We start from the raw sequence: 20,208 nt of genomic DNA, 5'->3' as shown, positions 1-20,208 counted from the left end.
TATTAATTTTTCTTTGGAACATTTAGCCTGTATGAGTTGCATGAGCTTAAATTCAGTATTATTATTTATTAATTATTGCATTGAGGTAACGTCTAGGACAGCCTGCCTCAAGGGGTCAGAGAGCAGAGAGTTCCCCTGTGCAGCCAGAAGCAGAACAAGGCCATAACCTTTGTCTTAGGGTGCGGGTTGAAGATTTAAAGGCTTTTCTAGAACAACCAGTGAAGAGTTTGCATTTACTTTTTCTATGGCTCCCTAACTCATGCCAAGGAAGTGTGGAGAATCTCAGTCCAGAGGATGCTTAGGCCAGTACAGTTTTGACTATACTCTTAGACTTTTTTGTACTTAAGTATTTGAAAAAAAGTAGGTCATGTCAGTTCAGGCTTTCTAAGTCAAACTCTGTTTGGGTGACTTGAACACTGAACTGCTTACTGCTGTGGCTTTTGCTTGAAAAGGGGGAGGTCAATAATCAGAAATGATGGTTAAGATGGAACATTTTCTTTGACAATTTTGGTTCTTTGACAAGCTTAGGATGTTTTTGTTAAAGAAGTGCTTATAACTCTTGCCTTGTTGCATGTTCTACACTTTAAGATTAAATGAGTTCAGTTCATTGTCTGTTTCTGCTATTATATAAATAGCATCTTGATTGACAAGAAAACTAAAATGATCTGTTTAAATCTGTACTGCTCTCCTAAGAAATCTACATTCATTATTCCTGGGATGACTGAAAGATTTACAATAGTTTATAATCTGGTATCTTTTCATTTTTCTTCTTGGTATTATTAATCACCTTGTCATAAAATGTCAGGAGAACTTTGTTCAGCTTGCATGATTTGGGCTGAGAAAGCCATACTTTAATATTAATGTTTCTTAGGAAATTGGGTAGATATCTTTGCATCTTGGGAACCATAAAATGGATGAATGATGTCCTTTGACTAGACATCAGATGCTTACAAGTTGTTGAAGAATGGTTGAAAGAAACCTGCAGCTGTACCACCCTGGGAAGAAAAACGGCCATGCAAAGCAGATCTGGTTCAAGTCAATATTTGGTTGCAGATCTCTGAAATCACAAGTACTGTGGAGACTGGTTGTTCCTTCTCTGTGTTAGTGCCAGATGGCTCTCCTGGTGTGGCTGTCGATGGCAGTGTCTCGTTGGCATGTCTCGTTGGGACATGAAACCCAGGTCCCAATTATTTGATCATTTAAAGATTCCGAGTTGCATTTCAGAAGCCCTGAGGCAGTCAACCAGGATCCTGGCTGGGTTTCAGGTTCAGTAATTGCAATTTACCAGTGCTTATTCTCTCTGCCTCTTAAATCACATTCGCTATTTTTCACTTCCTTTGCTAAACTGCTGTGTCCCCTGTGCTGTTGTGGATGATAATAGTTCCAATGCTCAGCCTGCTTATGTAATGTTATTTTATCTGCAGCGTCTCAAGGTGTTTTTACAAGAAATATCTGTCATTGCTTTCATTTTACAAATTACTATTTTTATTGGTCAGCTTGCAGTGATGCACCTCAAATACGAGGTGCCTTCCAAAAGGAAGGAAGTCAATAACCCTTCTACCTCCAAACTGTTATTTTTGAATGAGGACTGTGGGGCTGAGAGAATGTTCCTGCCCTTTCCTTTAGCTTCCTTACCCCAGGGCACATGCATTTGGGAGGGCCACAAGAGCACCCAACACAAGGGTGGTGAGTATGGTGGACAGGGTGGTGCCATCCTATACATGTATGCTGTGCTGCCCCCCAAAAGGTGATGCCCAGTCCTTCTTCCCTGGGGCTTTGCCCCTCTGCCCGTCCATTAGAGAGCCTGGCTTTTTCCAGACGACCTGTATCCCCTCCATGCCCCGACCTCCCCACGGGGAAGATTCCAGGCGGCTGCATAGGCTGGGATCTGTATGCAGGCCAGGAGAGGGCAGAGCGGACTTGTGTCTGAAGCAGAAAACCCAGGCAAAAGTCTACAGCAGGTCGGGAGGGGGAAAATTCCTCTTGGGCAAGGATGTGGCTTGGTGCTGGCGCAGGTGCACCCGCTGGGGTGCGAAGCTGCTTCACCAGCTGTGATCCCCCTTAATGACTCAACGCATCACCTCAAAAATGAATCTGTGGGGGGAGATTCGGCCACTTGTTCACCCAGTGGGGCAACCCCTCTGCAAAGAGCTGGAGCCCCGGCAGCCTGGGAGACTTCCCATGTATTATTTCTTACTGAGGGGTGCAGGGCTCTGCTGGGGTGTCCTCAGCATGCCCTGGGGTGCACACAGAGAGAGGACGACGGCTGTGTACTCACATATGCAGTCCTACCGCAGGGAATCTGTGGTAAAAACCTGAAACTGAAATGCATGTTACTTTTTTCTTTTCTTTCCCCCACTCCCTTCCTTAAGTGATTTCTGAAGGCTGTACATGCTTTGTGCCCCTTGTGTATGTTGGACATTGGGAATGCACTCAGTAAAGCAAACTTCTCTCCTGGTTTTTACATTAAGAAGCTGTAAGTGAGCTTGTCTCTTGGCAGAGCAACTTTCTTCTTGGACTTGAAAAACAATGGAAATGTAGTTAATACTCAGCCTGACAGAGTCTTAGCAAACATATTAAGGGCTTCATTTAATAAAATCATATTTCACTTTCATAGACAACAAGCAGAAGAGAGTTGAGTCTTTTTTAATTAATAAAGTCCTTAGGAAGGGATTTGCAATCTTTCTTTATGTGAGGCTCATTCTCAGTTTTTTTTTTTTATTTTTTTATTTTATTTTAGGAGCCAAGGAGATATACTGCAGCATTTTCTAAATAGTCATGCTTCCTTTGGAACAGAATGGAAAGGGAAATGTATCTTAATGCTAAACCGATGTGAAAAATGGTGGGTTTTTTCCCCAAAGAAAAGCTGGACATTTGCAAGAAAAATGTTCTTCATAGAAATTTCAATTCTGTTAAAAACACATTTATGTCAGAAAAGAATAGTGCTGGATGAGCTCTATTAATAAACCAATTTATGTGTACCATAGGACTGGACTTTTTCAGTCTTTTGTTGTAAGCTGTGCTGGAAGGGCTGCCACTAGGCTAGAGGAGCACAGACATTTTCACACTGGGATTTTTGTCTACTTGAATTATGTGAATAACTCAATTGAAATACAACTGGGAAAAAAATTAATAATGTGATTTATTATGAAAACATTGCCTTTTTACTCCATTCAGCGATGCTTGAGCTGTTGCATGGATTTCTCTCTCTCTTTTTTTTTTTTTTTTAATTCTCTCTTCTTCAATACCCTTTTTGCACAGTGACTTGTTTGTACCGTGCACAGATCATGTGGCAACAAATTCCTGATTTCTAGGGAACTGGACTGCTGCAGCTAATGAGTAACATTAATGGGCTGGGTGAGCCTCCTCCCCAGGGTACTGGGGTTGCACAGGGCACTCCTTTCCTTCATTGATCCAATTTGTTGAGATCAGCAGGTGTACCAAAGCATGCAATTTTTAAATTTGTTTAGAGGAAAATTGAGTGATGTTTTTCTCTGAAACAAACTATTTCTCTGAGCATTGCTGCCAGCTAGCTTGCTTGGGAGAATATTTGCTGAAATGGAATGCGAAAGTGGTACAAACACAGCCAAATGGAATACATTTACAGATGCAAAAGGCTTGGCTTTTTCAGGCTTGCAAAACTCCTTAGGGTGAGGACTGTCACTTTGTGTAGATTGATAGTGTCTTACATAAGAGGTCTTTAAACACACTGGCCTTCAGGTGCCACTGCAGTCTGATGTACTTAATAATGGTGATGGTGACAATGCTGGTCCCACCCTCCTTATAGTCCCCTACATTTCTAGGACAGTGCAGGTAGCTTTTATCCTCTGTGGTCAACAGTCAATCATGCTTGACAACAGCGTGAAAATTGGATTTGTCAACCAGTAATCCCTCAGTGATCAATAATTAGTTGTAATTATGTGCTGTTTAAGAGCTACAGGGAGAAAATTGAAGTTTGTGGCAGGAGTAGGAAATGAAGAATGGCAGGTACACCAAGCCATTTGGTGAAAGAGAAATTCATTTAAAGAACTGAATTTGCACAAAGATAGGTGTTAAGCTGCCTTCTATAGCCAGGCCGTATCAGGCAGCTGTGCAGGTAGGCTTGTTTAGGTTAAGCAGGCTAATGCAGTCCTTAGTGAGCTTGCTGACCATAAAGGGTCATAACTGGAACAACAAGGAGGTTTTCTTTTTATTTATGGTCTCTCAAAAATGTGCCCAGTGTGAAATGTCATGAACAATCCCGTATTTGTGAGGAAATATAATTTGAAACTTCTACGGTGTTTATAATCAGAGATCCTCCTCCCACCCTGGATTAAGTTTTTTGTCAAGTTAATTATTTGTACCAGGAGAAGCTGAAGTCACTGCTTGAATATTCCCTTATGTGACTATGCCATCCTTTTGCAGTCCCTCTGAAAAGGTGCAAGCCTAGGGAGGAAGGGTTTTAGCTGGTTTCTCTTTGCTTTCTTCTTTGCTCAAAAAAGCTCAACAGACCAGGTTTCCAGGTGGACAGAGATGTTATTCCAGCTGTGTCTGCAGAGATTCTGAAAATCCAGTTGTATTTCTCTTGGGATTTCTGCACAGGCTTTACAGTTAAATCTGCCGCCAGGAGCTCTTTTCAGTCAAGGAGTCAGAAAAAGGGTCCTTGCTTCTTTATACCCATGGGTGGTTTCTGCTTTCTGCTCCCTCATATGTCTGATTGTCATTCTCTAAATAGACATGCAAAATGAAACTGTTTAACTGCAGGAGGTGGGAGTGAAATAGCTGGAGCAGACCTATTACCCAGTGGTATGTGAGCACGAGCCAGTAAAATTTATGGTTTCTGAAGGACCAGTGTATTTTTAAGTTTCTTATATTCCTACGCTTCACAGCCAGATTAGCAGATTGTTGACAGCTCCATGATGTATTTGCTGTCACCTGGCTGGAGTCTGAAGCAAGTGATAAATTTTTAGTTTGAATGAGCTTGTGTGACGTGCAATGACAGATACATTTTTGTTACTACAAGTATGTAGCATGTCCTGTGGTTGGGAATTTTGGTGCTATTCTTGGTGTGGCCTTGAGTGATTTGCTAGCTTTCCTTGTACTTCTGTACTTCCTGTACATCTGAAAAGATGGAGAAAATGACATATTCCTCATTTACTGTGATGGCTCATTTTTCTGCAATGTTGGAACCTGACACAGGCTCGTATTGTTTTAACTGAGTTCAGTAAAGACTGTCTGCTGGCAGGAGGCAGTAAGTGCTCTGCAGAAAAGAATCCAACACTGCCAATTGCTGGTGCTGAGATCCATGTATCTTGGGTATATGTCACATGAACATAGGTTCAGAAACTTGGAGTGTTTTTGGAGTAATAATACTATATCCTGGGAAGTTTCCCCTCCCAGAATATACATTCAATATGAGAGAAGGGCCAGTGTGAATCAGTTTTGTCCTCTCGTGACAGAACACTGAGGAACTGAATTTGCAGATTCTGCATGCAGGTAAAACTGTAGACCTGTATTTTGGCAAACTCTATTAAAAATGAAGAAAAAAGATAAATTATGGTTTACTGAGTTCTCACATCATATTGTGTCTGGTATCTAAATTTATCTCAACAAAGTGAAGTCTGTCTTCCCCAGGCTTTTTAAAAGGTCTCCCATATATCAACATTAATAGGATGTAGCTGCATTGAAATAACTTGAGTCAGATGAACAGGCTTTGCTTGCAGTGGTAGGAGGAAGAGAAGAACACTGTTACACCCCAAATTAGGGGTTTCTGTTTACGGGGGGAGCTGGAGATAACTATGGCTTGTGCTGGAGACATCGTCCGCGGCAGATCAGGGAGGGAATTGGTGACACAATGTTCGAATCCACTGCTAAGTGTAGCTGAGAACTGGGAGCTCTGTTTAGGTCTAGAATTTTTCTATCCCTTGTAACAGCAGCTTTTATAAATTTAAAAAGCAGGAAGTTTGAAAAGCAAGTAATGATTTCATTCCCTGGAACAGGAACATTGACTTTTCTCACGGAAGACCATTAAAAAAATGTATGCACACTAACTATTTCAGTTCTTCACCTGGAGGATAAAAGCAGCACTTTCCAAGCCGGGTAATACATGTTTGTTTGATGTCACTGCTGGGAGGAAGCAAAGAGAGAAAAGAAATTCTCTGAGAGGGCTGCTGAGCCTGGCGGGAAGGCATAGGGACCGAAGTGCAACACTGCAGCACAAAGGCTTTTGAAAGCAATGGTACTTTTGCTTGCAGCATGGGGACCAGGGAAAGCCAGGAAACTGGCCCTTCCATCAGTCACATGGTGAAGCAGGGACCAGCTCCTGGGGGTATGCAGAACACGTGTGTGGCAAATGGACTCGTGCAGGGCCCCATTAGATTGTGCTGTCTGCTCTTCAGGGTTGGCGTGCCATGGGGGAGCTTGGCAAAGGTTCATTTTGGTGGAAAACTGTGCTCTGTAAGGGAATTTTACAATACGTGCACATGTGGACTCCCCAGATCAGGCCTGATGAATGGATTTGGCCAGAAAACTGAAGGGAGTAGCCAGTTTGGGAAGTGGCACTGCTGTTCGTGCAAGTTTCCCAGAGAGTGTGGAGCATCTGTGCCCTCCAAACTGCCTAGGAGGGAACAGGACTTATGAAGTATGTAAAATAAGAAGCAGTGTGTAGGTAGATGACTAAAAGAGCAAAGTCCCCACCTCTCCTGGATTGTGTATTCATGTTGTTCTGGAGAAAGATTCAAACTGAGTCTTTCTGAATTTGAGAGCAGTTTAATGGTAGAGCATAGCAAACAAAAAACATTTGTGAATATACATAAGTAAAATGCATACTTTAAACTTCATGTTGTATGGGTTTAGATTTTTCAGACATGTTTTTTGAGGTTTTAAACCCTGGATGCTCCGAGTAAGCAAGAGATTTGGGGCCAAAAGTCCATAATGTTTTAGGGCCTGTGCCATTTTTATGTATTGTAGGGTGAATGGTACAGGAATTCATAGGTTACAGGGCTTAATGCTCTCTCATTTAAATGTAATTATGCAAGGCAAATATATATTTGAAACAAAGAAAGTATCCATGCCTGGCAGGGGGGTTGGACTCGATCTTCGAAGGTCCCTTCCAACCCCTAATATTCTGTGATTCTATGACCATACACCCAGTTTACTTTGAAACAGCTTAGTGGTTGATGTAAATTAGTTTGCCTTTGTATCACAAAAATGGAGTTGGAGAGTGATGCTGGGAAAACCAGAAGAGGACAGAGTAGGACTAGCTTGAAAACACAAATCTTGTTGGTGGAAACTGAGAACCATCAAGAGACAGGGAAGCCGCTCTTTCTGTATCAAGGAATTTTTTTGCTTTTGTGCAAGTAGAGCAAGGAGTTAAGCCTGGACAAAAAGCTTGAGGACTGTGTCGGTTTAGCAGTACCTTGAGAGGTGCCACATGTGGAGCTGGCATCCTCTGCCTTGTTTTAGTGTAGTTGTGTTTCATAGGAGAGACAACGGGCGGGAGATGGGGCACCTCTCATTCATGTCTGATTCTGCCTCCATGGCAGTTCTCTACTGCCTGCTTCTCACTCAGCTACCCACAAATCCTCCCCCAACAAGGGTAGATGCTCTGCAGCATCTCCAAGACTCTTTAAACATCAAAAACTGGAAGTTGTACCTCTCTTGCTAGAGAGCCATGGTGATCACTTGCCTTGGGGGGCAGAGCATATGTACAGCAAATGGACACTTACATAACCTTATTAGCTTATACTGTATGATTTCAACTGTTGGGTTGCCACAGGGAGTTGGAGAAGAAGAATTAGGTAATATAAATAGAAAGATGACATCCTCAAAAGAGCACCATTCAGCACATATTGCTGGCTGGCCTCATGGTTCAGAGCTGATAAGCAAATTTGGCCTGAATCCTGTTGCAGCATTTTACAATGGCACCAGCATAGCAGAAGAATTGGCAGTATCAGCAGAGGTGGACGCTGTGGATGTGATTCCTGCCATCCACTGCCCACAGCTCTGACTGCAGGATCCTGCCTCTTAGTGGCAGAAGCCTAGGGCCAAATTAATTATGATTAATTTTGATTACGGACCATTCCCTTTGAAGTGACTCTCGAGATGAATTTGTCCTGTGCGTGCTTTAAATGGCAAGTTGCTCAGAAGTGGTTCTGCTAATGCATCCTCCAGGTTTATTTCAAGTATACTTTTTTTCTTTCAATTATTGGTTCCTGGTACAAATACAGGCACTTTTCATTAATTGCCCACAGGGCTTGTATGCCATATTTTTAGGCTTTTGAGTGGCATTGTGGAAAACATGAAAGCATTATGGTCATGATCAAGGCTAATTCTTGTGTTCTTTATTCAGATATCAATTAAGAAAAAAATATCTGTGATGCTTAATAATGCAAAAATCCTACTAAGAACTCATTTAAGGGACGGTCTGTGTGTGGAGCCCAAGATTTGGCCCATGGTGCATGATGGATTTTAATGTCTAGGTAGTGATTAGGTGGAAGAATATAAGTATAAAGGGTTGAAGTGCTGGAATGAAAAAAGAGTTAATAGTATTGTGCATTCAACACCACAAGGAGCTGCTGCATATTATTACATTTAAAGGAGGGGAAAGTACAATGAATGCACTTTTAAGCCAGTTCCTCCCAGTGTTCTTTTCATTTGTCTTCCGAGTGTTCTGTGGGACTGACTGAAGGCTTTGTCTGGTCTAGCAGGAGCCTCTCAGCTGCCTAATAGCAGTGCAGAAGGTATGGCACAGCACCTCTTATTTATTTGCTTACTTACTTATACAAAGGAGTGTTTACAGAAAGCTGTGCTTTGACCCAGGCTTTAAGAAAAGTCACCTGTGCTTCCCTCTGTGTGGTCTTCTGAAAGCTCACGAGTAGAAGCACTTCGCACCAGGAACAAACTGCCAAGTGCATTTGAAATGGAAAATTTCTGATTGAAATGAGCATCTCAGAGCCTCCAGCCATTGGCCATAGCCTGGCAAAACAATTGCAGCGTTTACAGCAAGACCAGCCTTTGGGGTAGCGGCAACCAGCTGCCATGACATGGGCTGATGGCAACTGGGAAGAGAGGGGTTGTTCAGCTCTGTGTCCTAGAAAGTCCTGCACATCAGTGGAGAGGCTCTTTGGTGCAGAAAGTCCTCTGCCAACTAGCACTGGAACAGGCTGCCCAGAGAGGTTGTGGAGTCTCCTTCACTGCAGACATTCAAAACCCGCCTGGATGCGTTCCTGTGTGATGTGCTCTAGGTGACCCTGCTCTGGCAGGGGGGTTGGACTAGATGATCTTTCGAGGTCCCTTCCAACCCCTAGGATTCTGTGATTCTCTGAACTAGCAAATGTGATTTTGAAAGTTATCCTTATAAGTCCTTCTGACAAATGTTCCTACTAGGAACTCAATCAGTACAGCATTGTGAATTCAGTCAAGTTCTCCCTTGACATGCTATGAATGTATTAAGTGATGAAATGTCAATCAAAGCAATTTTGCACTTATTCCAGAAAGAAATCTGAATATGTAACCGTTGTAGTGGTGATGGAGCAAGCAGAGATTTTCACAGTCTTTTTGCTGCATAATGGAAGTCCTAAGTAGTTGGGTGGATGCCCCAGCTAATGTAGTGGCAATCCAGCCATAGGCAAATTGTTTCTCATTTCTAACCATTTTTGTCCAAGTTTGAGTCACAGTGTTTGTCTGATTGGTCCTGGTTTGCAATTGAATTATTTAACCTGAGAAATGGTCCTAACTCCCCTTTCATACTTCCATGTAGTCCTTGAGAATTCTCTTCCTGAGCTGTAGAAGGTGATCAAGGATGAAAAGGGGGCCTTCTGGCACCCAGCACATCTCTTATTGTTTAAGCAAACTGCCTCTTGTCTCGGGTCACCTTGAAGAAAGTAGGCTTTTCAGTAAACAGAAACCCCCCCCTACTTAGTACATTTTTGGTTTTGATTAAGACTAACTTCTAGCAGGCTCTGCTGCTAATCTGCCAGATGGAGAAATTTGGGCTTTTTAAGAAGCTGCAGCCCAAAATTAATTTTTGCAAATCTTTTTGCTCTTTGAAGAAACCCTACTAAGGATTTGAAATCTGGAAATTCTGAGGCTGTTGGGAAGCAAGGAAGAAAGAACCGAGATGTTGCATGTGCTGGATGTGTGGTAGGATTGAGTGTATTGGGGTCAGCTGTGACAGGCAGAAGTTGAGGCTGATCTTGTGCCGCTGTCTGTGCTGTGCACCATGGGGCCGTGCACAAGGCTTTGAGGTCTCCTCCTTTGCTTGTTTTAAGCCTGCACATCCTGAGATTTTTTCCTACAGTTTTGTTTGTGCCAAAGAAAAAGTCCATGGAAGGGAGAAGCTCAGGATTTGGCTTTATAACCTACATGCGGCTGACTTTGCCACATCAGTGCAGTGTGGTCTATCTGAGGAAAGGCTGCAGTGTTGGCTCCTTCCTCTCCAAACCTCTTTTCTCCCTTGTTTACCCTCTCCCTCCTCAATGTGTAAAGCATTTGGAGCTCTCAGAGGCCATAGTGCTGTGATTAATTGGTAATTATACTGCTTTACATCTATTGTTTGTTTACTTTTCAGAAAAGTTCTCAGATTTTAAACCTGCTTTTAGATTTCTCATAGAATCATAGAATATGCTCAGTTGGAATGGATCCATCAGGGTCGAGTCCAATGCCTGGCCCAGTGTATGGCACCCTAAGAATCACACCGTGTCATTTCATTCAAACTTATATTGGTCTGCTGAAAAAAGAAACCAATTCTATGCACTTTTATTTTCTTTTATCATTGGTTTCATTATCCATTATATTTCAAGACTTATTTATTCCAATGAAGGAATATAAATGTTAAAACATTCTGTAGAAAGCTAAAAGAACGGCCAGCACTTAAATAGCATTTTTGATCAATTTAGTAATTTATCTTTCTGTTTGCAAATCGATTGTAAGCATGCCTCCATTTTTACAAATTTGGTTGCTATTTGAAATTATTCTGCAAAGAGATTACTTAAATTGTTTCATTCGAGGTGGTCTTGCAGGATTTTGTCTGATCAGCTATAAGCTTATTGGTATTTTATTTTTAAGAGTAACTGTTCTGTTTCTTCACTGTGCTTTGGTGGGCAGCACGAGGTCTCTCAATGTATTGGCTTGCATGCTTTCTGCCTCTAGATCAGTTTTTAACTGATTTGTAGGAGTTGAATGAATATAAGTGTCTGGGCTGTTTTATTCCTAACTTTGATGAATTTCCAGCCCTTTGTCCTTGTGTTTGTTTTAAGGTTCAAATTCTTGGTCTGCATTCAGATTGCAGTTATTTTTTCCCCAGAATTATCTAGCTATTCTTAATGGGCATGACCTGCCAGGTTCATTTATTATCCTGTTCTTTATAAAAGGTCTTTAATATAGCACTCTCAGAAGTATGTACAATGTACAAAAATCTGAAAACTCTTCTGCTGAGAGTAAATTTCCTTTCAAATTTTCTGCCCCAGAGAGCAGAGGGGACTTCTGCATAAGTTCTTAAGGTCAGCAAAATTGTTCCTTGTGAGATATTTAATTAAAATGAAATCTAAAATCAGTGTTCCTCTGCTGACACAGCATCTTTCTAGGAATTTAAGATTTGAACTTCCTGGCACTTCATAACTGACAATTTTTAATGCAGGTCTTGGGGAATTTAAGGAGTCATAGCATATGTTCTCCCCTTATACAATGCTTTACCTGGCTACGTAAAGTGACCTTACATCAAGTGTCATGTTCAGCGTGAATCGAGAATGTGGAGGAGGCTGCACTTTTAAACCAGTGGCAGGAAATCACATTAAATTCTATGTAATTACATTGTTCTAGGAATGTGATTATGTGTTTCAACTACCAGCCTCCCACTAAATTACTTTAGATCAGTCTCAATCTGTGGAATGAAATCTGCCTGATTTAGATGTAAAAGATGTAATAAATATGAAGACATGCATTTTGCATTTATATTTTATATTAACCTGTGACTGTTTATTGCGTTCTCCAGATCTAACCTTTCCCAATGCTTATATCTCACCTGCTGCATGCAGGGAAATTGAACCCTGACTTCCTTTCATATCATGATTTAGTCTTTGCAGCACCACGTGTGTGACATTAGCTACTTACTTGCACATAAAGCTGCAGAGAGATCTTAACTGCAGGAGTGTTATGTAAAGAAAGGGTTTTCCCATGTGGAAATAAGATAGAACGTTCCCAGGAGTACAACCTTGATAGCAATGGTACTGCTGAGGTTTCACAATTCTAAAAAGTGAAAAAAGAGGCATAATATTGGCATTTCTGATAGATGAGCTTTAGCCTATAGCTTGAAGGCCTGCTTTTTGAAGCCTCGTGCTGTGCTGGCAGGCAGAGTATTATATCTGCAAACAGTCGTGCCTGAAGTTAACTGAGGATGATAGCTTGACAGTGAAGATTCAAGTGGGGAAGGCAACACCACCAGGAAACAATGGAGTACTTTCTCAATGCTACTTACAATCAAAGGAAGTCATCCATATACTTAGTGATTTTTTGAATGGTGCCTTTGTGGTTTGAGTTCTTCATCAGCAAATCAGATAATTGATACCCTTGCTGTCAGATTAGAAAGCAATCTCAGCCCCAGTAATATACTGGCGTAGCTTTTAATATCCAAAAGCTATTGACGTTAGTAATTAAGAATAAGGTTTTGTATCAGCAATTGCTTGCACAGAAGATATTGTCACTTTAATGCCTTGGTACTTGACTCTAGGATAAGGTCAGATATAGTGACAGGAATCGCTGCAGGAAACAATTACAACCAGGCTTGACAAATGCTACCTTTGCAGGAGACTGATCTGAAAGCTGAGCTCTAACTTTATGTCAGTGCTGCAACTGACAAACAATCACAATTTGTAGGTTCAAAATGATGTCTACAAAAATATAAGTCAGCTTTCTTTGCTTTCCCTTTCTCATCCCTTGGTTCTTCTACAGGAGCAAGCAGAGTCACCCAGTCATTGGAGCAGGCTGCATTTCTCAGCTCTTTGGCCCCAGTAACATCTCCTGCGTATGAGGTGCCACAAGGACAGATGACTCTTCGAGGGTGAAGAGTTTGATTTATGTATAAATCATCTCCAACTGTCTCTTTAACTTAAGTACAAGATAACTTTAAGCCTCCCTCCCTGCCTCCTTTCTATGGCAAGTCTCAGTGAATGGGACTTCCCCTTAGGTTTAATGAGTCTTTTAATATCTCAGCAGTACAATCAAAAGGACCCTGGAAATAAAGGTTTTGCAGCTGTAGAAGCTGCTCAGATGTGCCATGAAGATGAAATAGGGAGGAGCATAATTAATCTTTCTGTCTTCTTCAAGATGTGTTAAGATCATACCAGGTCATTTTCTCTGAAGTGCTGGGGAGGAGCTGGAGGGGAAAAAGGGCTTGTCTCCAGGAATTAATCTCCTGGTTTCCAGGATTAGCCTCCTGAAATACGTCTGAAAGTGACTGCTGTAGCAGAACAAGGCATGTTTTTTCCATCTTGGTGCATTTTATAAACCATTCAAGATATAACTAAGCTCCCCTTCTCCCACCACAATTATTTCTGTATATTGATGGCCACATGACAGGTGGTCATGTTGAATGAAAAATATTGTCTTTTTGTTTTTCACTGTTTTATCAGATTTTTTAGGGCTCAGGAAATAATTTTTCTATTAGAGTCAACAAGAAGGCTGGGCTGATGAGACTGCATACACTCTAGGATTTCTCTAGCTTTGCTATCAGTCCTGGATGGAGAGCTGTCCTGCCTGTCCCCATGTCCCCAGCTGAGGAGGTAATCAGCTCGTCTGGATACTCTGGGAGAGGACAGCTCCCAAGGGACAGTTCTTTCCTGCCAGGCAAAGGGAAGAAGAGCCAGGAGGGGACTTGTTTCACTTGTGCTCTTGAAGCAGAAGAGGAATGGCTGCTGTTTTCCTGCTCAAGCATAACTAGGCATAATTAGTTTAGCCCTGAGTTGTTAGTTTTTTGCAGTATTAGATCAAAAAGGTATGTGTGCAGTGTGTATGTGTGCATCTAATCACAGTTAAGAATCCTGGTGGAAAACCTCACTTGCACCATCCTTATTTCAGTCACAGCCATTTTTTGACCAGCCCCAGATTTACAAGCAGATGTTAAACATCCTTAATGCATGAAGATGATTTGATCCCCAGATGCTAAGCTGTGAGACCATGGTGGCATGTCAGAGCAGAGAGCACAGCATGCTGCCCCTTGTTAAAATGACTTAACAGCTGATTGCCTTTACTGGAGGTTCAGAATACCCCCTAAGCACAGCAGATTCCCTTGCTGAATTAGATTGTCTTCTGTGGTTAAAGCCTGTATATCAGAACAATTGCAGTATTCACATCCTCTAAACAAGGCTCATTAATTGCAAATTCAGGGTTAGGAACTAGTTAGAATTGAAAAAGCAGAACAGGAATGTGAAATGCTTAATGCTCAGTGGGACACAGTATCTCACTGTGACTTTTTCGCTGAAAACCATTGGATATGTTATAAAGGATTGTAACAGTTTTCCTAGATAGTTGATTCAGTGCTCCCCACACCCCCCAGTGGGAAAGCCTCCTCTTAGGGTGTTTGTTATTGAAAACACAGAATATGCTTTGAAATGCTGATAGTTTTAAGTGACTTCTTGGTAGCTAGCACCTAGGCAGTGTAGCTTTTGTGAAACTTGAATTGTTTCTTCTCCCCTTCTTTTGTTCCTGACCTTTTGACAAGACAATTTTTCATCAGGTTTCTGAGGATTTATAGGAACTTGAATCAGAAAGGCTAGTCAAGAAAACTGAGGATAACCAAAGTAAAAACTGTGAGGGTAGCTCAGTTCTATCCTTAAAAGTGCTGTGTCCCTTGCTAGTTGTCTTTCTGAAATTCCCCCAGGAGCAGTGCTAGGTGTTGGAGTCCACTCTGCTACTGCTTGTAAGAATCAGTTCCTGGTGAAGGAGGACTTTTCTAGTCCTTCACACTTGACCTGCCAGCTAATGAATAAATGTTGTCTGCCCCCAAACTACTGAAGTAGCTCATGTAGCAAGGATGTGGTGAATGAACCATGATGGAGGATCTGCCACCCATACAAAGGGTATGCCAGTACTGCAGGTAAAAAAATCACAGAATTGTTCTGCTTGGAAAAGACTTAAGATCATCAAGTCTAACCATTAACCTAACTCCAAAACCAGAACAGAGCAGTACTGGTGGGAAACAGACCAGTTGCAATGATAAAGGATAAAGGAAGGGTTAGTACTGGTGTTAGGAAGGAAAGAGAAAGCCACAAAGGAAATGATGCTGTCAGCTCTACTGATTTAGGAAGTGAATTGACCTTCTATACTGCCCTATGCTTCTACATGTATACACCAAATGGAAGCACCTTCCTGTACTACTTAGATCAGTTGCCTCCAATTTTTAATTATGGCCTTTTTCTCCTGTTATTTCCCCAACTTCTTGTTAAATGTCCACTGCCACGACCTAGGTTTTTCTTAAAAGATTAATGATCCGGCAATGGATTTGGCCCCCTAAAATCTTTGAACCTTTTTTAAAAAAGTCAGAAGCACAATGTGCAACTGCCTCTCACCCAGTTTTATTGCAGCACTGGACCTATGCTCTGTCATGTTTGCATCCCTCATGCAGCAGGCTGCTGTCTGACTGGTCTTCAGCCCTGCAAAGACTGGAGTATAAATTAAAAATTGCCACAAGCATTAAAGAATCCTTCCACCATCCTGCTGGCCCAGGGTGAGTAATTTCTTTGGACAGGCAAGTAAAATGCCATTAGTTTCTTGCATTACCATCAATCACTGTGGTAAACGGCAAGCAGTTTTTGTGTGGTGGCTGGTAAATTTTCCTGACAGCTTTGCAAGGCTGGATAAGCTTTCCAAGCCAGGGCAGCACTGTGAGCAACAGACACTGGGGGGCTGAATCCTCCTGACCTCTTTGCTCATCTCAGGCTCTGGGGCTGCCGAGGTCTGTCAGGCACCAGCTCACAGAATGGTATTTTCGCCAGATCTGCAGAGCAAAATCTGGACTTGGAGCTTCAGGGAGGCTAGAGGGGAAAAACTGTCTCCTTGTCTTCACAGTTAGAAATAATGCAGGCAGATTCCATGAGTCAGTGGTTTGGCACCATCCATTTGTGAGGCTTTCTGTGGACTTTATTGCAGCAGATTGTGGACCCAGCCAGCCTCTTCTGCACAGCCTTTGTCAGCTGTGCTTGGAGGAGACACAAAGTTTGGGGCTTGCCAGTTCTGCTGAGGTCCAAAGGGGATTCAAAGAGTCCCTGGTGAAAGCTCAATCTACCTGCAGAGAGTCTTCAAAAAGCTTCTGAGAAGCACCACCTGAAGATACCAAACTAGGGCTGCCAAAGATAAAACCCTGTTGGGACAGTGGCCAAAGGGCTAACGAGGGCTAACTGAGCACCAGAGTGGAATAATTTTACTGTGAAGTGCTTACTCTCTAGGAGAATCTTGGAAAGTAGTTGTCTGCAACTAGAAGAAAAATCTCATAGTAAAGAAAACAGAATGGAAGAAGAACCCACAACAAAACAATGGGTAAAAAAAGTCTTTGATGCTTTATCCCAGCTGGAGGACTGGTTCTCATCAGAATTTGCACATTATTAGCCTGTCACTGGCATCCAGTGTACAAACCACATAATCATAAGGCTCATGAAGTTTTCACTAAGCAGTGGCAAAGTGCTTTTTTTGTTGTAATATATGGTGCCACCTTTTCAAGAATAGTGCTGGTCTGAGCTATGTTAGAAATTGAATTCTGCCTTGTGGAAAGGGAGATTATTTCTTGAGCTTTCCTTATTCACCATCCTAGCACATAGTGCTCAAGGTAAAGGTGCACTCCAAGGTGATTGATGGGCAAGCATGAGGGGCCTGCTATTTGTGTGACAGGGGTAGAAAGAAGGAGATTTTTATTTTTTGACAGTGAAGGGGAAATGGCATTACTAGCAATATTCAGCAATGTACTCTGCAGCCCCACTTAGCTCTGCATATTTTATGGCATCCATTTTCTTTCTTCGATTAAACAACATAAACCCCTATAAAATAATCCAATATAAACAACTTCTTGTTAAGGCAAAGTTCTTGTGGCCTTTTTCATTCTGGAGGGATTTCATTGCTGTGCTTTCCCCCCCCCCCCCCCCCCCTGGTCCCTCTAACTCCGTCTCTTGTGCTCAGGTCAGTGTGTCTCCTTGCCACAATCTAGGTCAAGTTCCTAAGAACCACCTTTTCTGTGCTGCTTTTTTTATGCAGAGTAGTGAGCAAGTGTGAAAAAATGTGTGGTAGATCCCCTGAAGAGCACTTTGTGCTGTTAAGCAATTGTTGGGTATGCCAAGGGTTGGGACTGGTTTCAGTAGAAGTTAAAGGTGTATTCATGTTTCAAAAATATGCTTGTTTTAATGTTATTTGTTTGTTTATTTTTTTTAATGGGTGCAGTTTAAGCTACTTTTAGGTAAAGATGGTTGTTACTGTGTGTCCTCTTGCTTTTAGCCCCATCTTCTACAAGGAGGGAACATGTCAACATGTTGTTGGTCCATCAGCCTCACTGCTGAAACTTTTTTTTGATCCTGGGTCATATACACTGATGTCTGGTAAAAGATAGTTATTATGTTAGTCAGAGTTGCATTTCATAAACTTTTTCCTTACAAGAAATGTATGTGTCTCCAAGGTGGTGAGCAAATTATGCACTGTGATGGACTATTTTCAATGAGGTAACCCCCATCCAGTGTTGACCAATGCTGTGGAGCTCATTATCTAGTTTTGCAGGGAGAGGGAAGGAAAGATTTTACTTGGTTGTTGTTTAGGTGCTTCCAGAAACTGTGATCTTCAGGGCTATTTTTTCTTTCTTTCTCCCTAACTTAGAAAAATAGCCCCTTTATAAAAATTCTTCATCTCCGAGGAAGCCTGAACTCTGTTCAGGCTGCAAACATTTTTGCAGTGCTGATTTCTGAAAAGAACCTTTCAATAAAAGGAAACCTGTAAGTATCTTTGTTTTTGCAGGACGAAACCTCTGACTTACTTTGATTTTTTCGTTATAGTTTTCAAAGCTGTGTTTCTGCACGGTTGCAAGAATTCCAAGTTCAAATCCTTTGGACACCTTCAGACTTGGTAATGCATTTTCTACTGTACTTCTAGGCTTTAAGGAATGGTTTCATCTATGATAGCATTGCATTGGTCTCAATGGAAAGGACATAGTCTGAGCGGTTTAGATCTTTTAGAGAAAGGTTGAAGGGACTGAGTGGGCTTTGATTTTTGTTCTGTAGACATGTCTTACAAAAAACCTCTCCAGCACTTTACCTCTTGTCTCTTCAGAGAAGGTACACCACAGATTGTTGTGCTGGAGAAAAGAGAGCACATCCTTTAGTTCTTGGAGATATCTAAGGGTACTTGACAGCAGGCACTCCTGAGCTCTTTCAGTAATGATCAGCACATCATATCTCAGTTAACTGAGCAGAGGCAGTGGAATAAAGGAAAATCTCTCTCCTCTTCCAGGGGAGGCAGAGGTGTGAGCTGGTTGTGCATTCCAGTGCTAAAGGGATGTTATAAGTTGTTGATGGCTGAGGATCATTTAGATTTTGGAAAAAGTCCTGCCGTGTCCTTTTGATCAATATCAATAATTGTTAGTTCATGTTTATTGGCTATGTTGAAAGTGTCAAGTGAATTTTATGAACTGAGTATTTATTTTTAAATTATGGGCAATGTTTCCTGCCCTCCAGGCAGGCACAGGATGGGGGATCTGATCTGCCTCCCTGTGCTGGTGTGGCCAGTCACTGGAGCCCTGCTAGTGGGATGCCTGGGTCAGTGACCTGTTCTCCTGGTGTGAAGAGTTTGCTGGAATTGAAGAGCTTTCAGCATAATCTGGAGCCACATTTTCTTATACTATAATTAATTTGTATGTCAAAGGCACAACAGTGTTTTCAGGTGGACTCAAGTAACTTTTGGCTTTTAGTTTTATTAAGAAAATGCCAATTACTATGGAGCACTTTGACCTGCAGTTTTAAGTACCAACTGGGAAATTATAGAAATTTATTGAAATGCAGGTTTTGTACAGTTTTTAAATATACAAATGCATAATGTCTCCATAGAAAGTGTATCTTTTTTTTCTCTCTCCTTGGATGATTTTCCAAACAAATGTGATTAAACATCCTTATACCCATTTTGAAGTTGCCCAGACAGTTAAAGGTTTCATAAAATATCTTGAGTCAATAGAATTGGACCCAATGTCTCCTGCCCCTAGTGCCTGGCAACCCTTTTTCTCCCAGAGGGATAGAATTCCACTGTTGGCATATTTCAAAGGAGACAGTGTTCACTGTGAGAGATAGCATTTTCATCTCATATTACATAAAGACTTCAGAACCCCTCAGGTTTCCATAGCAGTCATAGAGACCCGTATAAGCAGATCTGGTTTGTGACAGGAATAAATAAGAATAAAAATTATTAGTTTTAATTTCAAGCCGATTAAGATGTCTTTCTGCTGTTTTTTTAAGCTCGGTTTGCTTACCTGAGTGAGTGAGAGAGTAGGTTGAAAAATGGAGTTTCTGCTGAAATACGAAGATGAAGTCTTAAAATGTGTTCTTTCTTTCAAAAAAAATTGGCAAAAAATGGGAATTTTCCATTGGGTATGGAAATAGAGCATAGTGTTAGACTGCTCTCGGGACATTCACGTACTCTTTGCTGATTTTAGGAGCATGTTCTTATATCTAGAGATGTTTCTGACACACCTTCCCCTTCCAAAAAAAATAAGGGGTAGCACCTCCTTGTCTGACCATGCTTTATAAATGTGAAATTTAACTTCTCAGCATTAAAGACTTACTATAAAATTCATAAATTTCTAGTGATTTAGAACAGCTGAGGATATCTCCTAAAATGTTTAGACATTCTTAGAAGAAATGGGGGCTTTTGATAAAATCTCCTGTACTTTTTTAGAGAAGTTATACCTACAGTTTGATGAAAAGGGAGATGTTTTTTGCTGAAATACTTCCCCCATCATGATCTCTTATTTTTCATCCTCCTTCATTTTGATCATGCTTCTGTAAAAGCTTCCTCAAAATCAGAAGCCATCATACTCAAGGGTAGGTTGTGTTAATTTGTCTTCCCTAATAGTTAATTTATCACATGGAAAGCACTTTACTGTCAGAATCCAAATTAAAATCCTGTTTACTCTTTTCATTATTCAAAATCCAATATGCTAGTGAGCTTGATGCTTAGCATATTTTGAAACATTTGATGGGCTGAAAAAAAAAA

General features: G+C 41.4%; 1 protein-coding gene across 2 annotated transcripts in view; it reads left to right on the top strand.

Moving 5' to 3' along the window:
- TMEM132B (transmembrane protein 132B) overlaps positions 1-20,208 on the top strand; it is a 226,095-nt gene that overhangs the window by 74,235 nt on the left and 131,652 nt on the right. Inside the window, exon 1 of one of the 2 annotated variants that reach the window (XM_051634327.1) lies at positions 18,064-18,072. The exons of the other annotated variant lie outside the window; for it this stretch is intronic. The gene's annotated coding sequence lies outside the window, so the exon portion shown is untranslated. Of the gene's footprint in view, positions 1-18,063; positions 18,073-20,208 lie in introns of those variants that run through there. 2 annotated transcript variants of the gene reach the window in all.

The sequence above is a fragment of the Apus apus genome, chromosome 16 (genome assembly GCF_020740795.1).
Source record: "Apus apus isolate bApuApu2 chromosome 16, bApuApu2.pri.cur, whole genome shotgun sequence".
Lineage (NCBI taxonomy): Eukaryota > Metazoa > Chordata > Aves > Apodiformes > Apodidae > Apus > Apus apus.
This window is presented reverse-complemented; position numbering and strand designations above follow the sequence as displayed.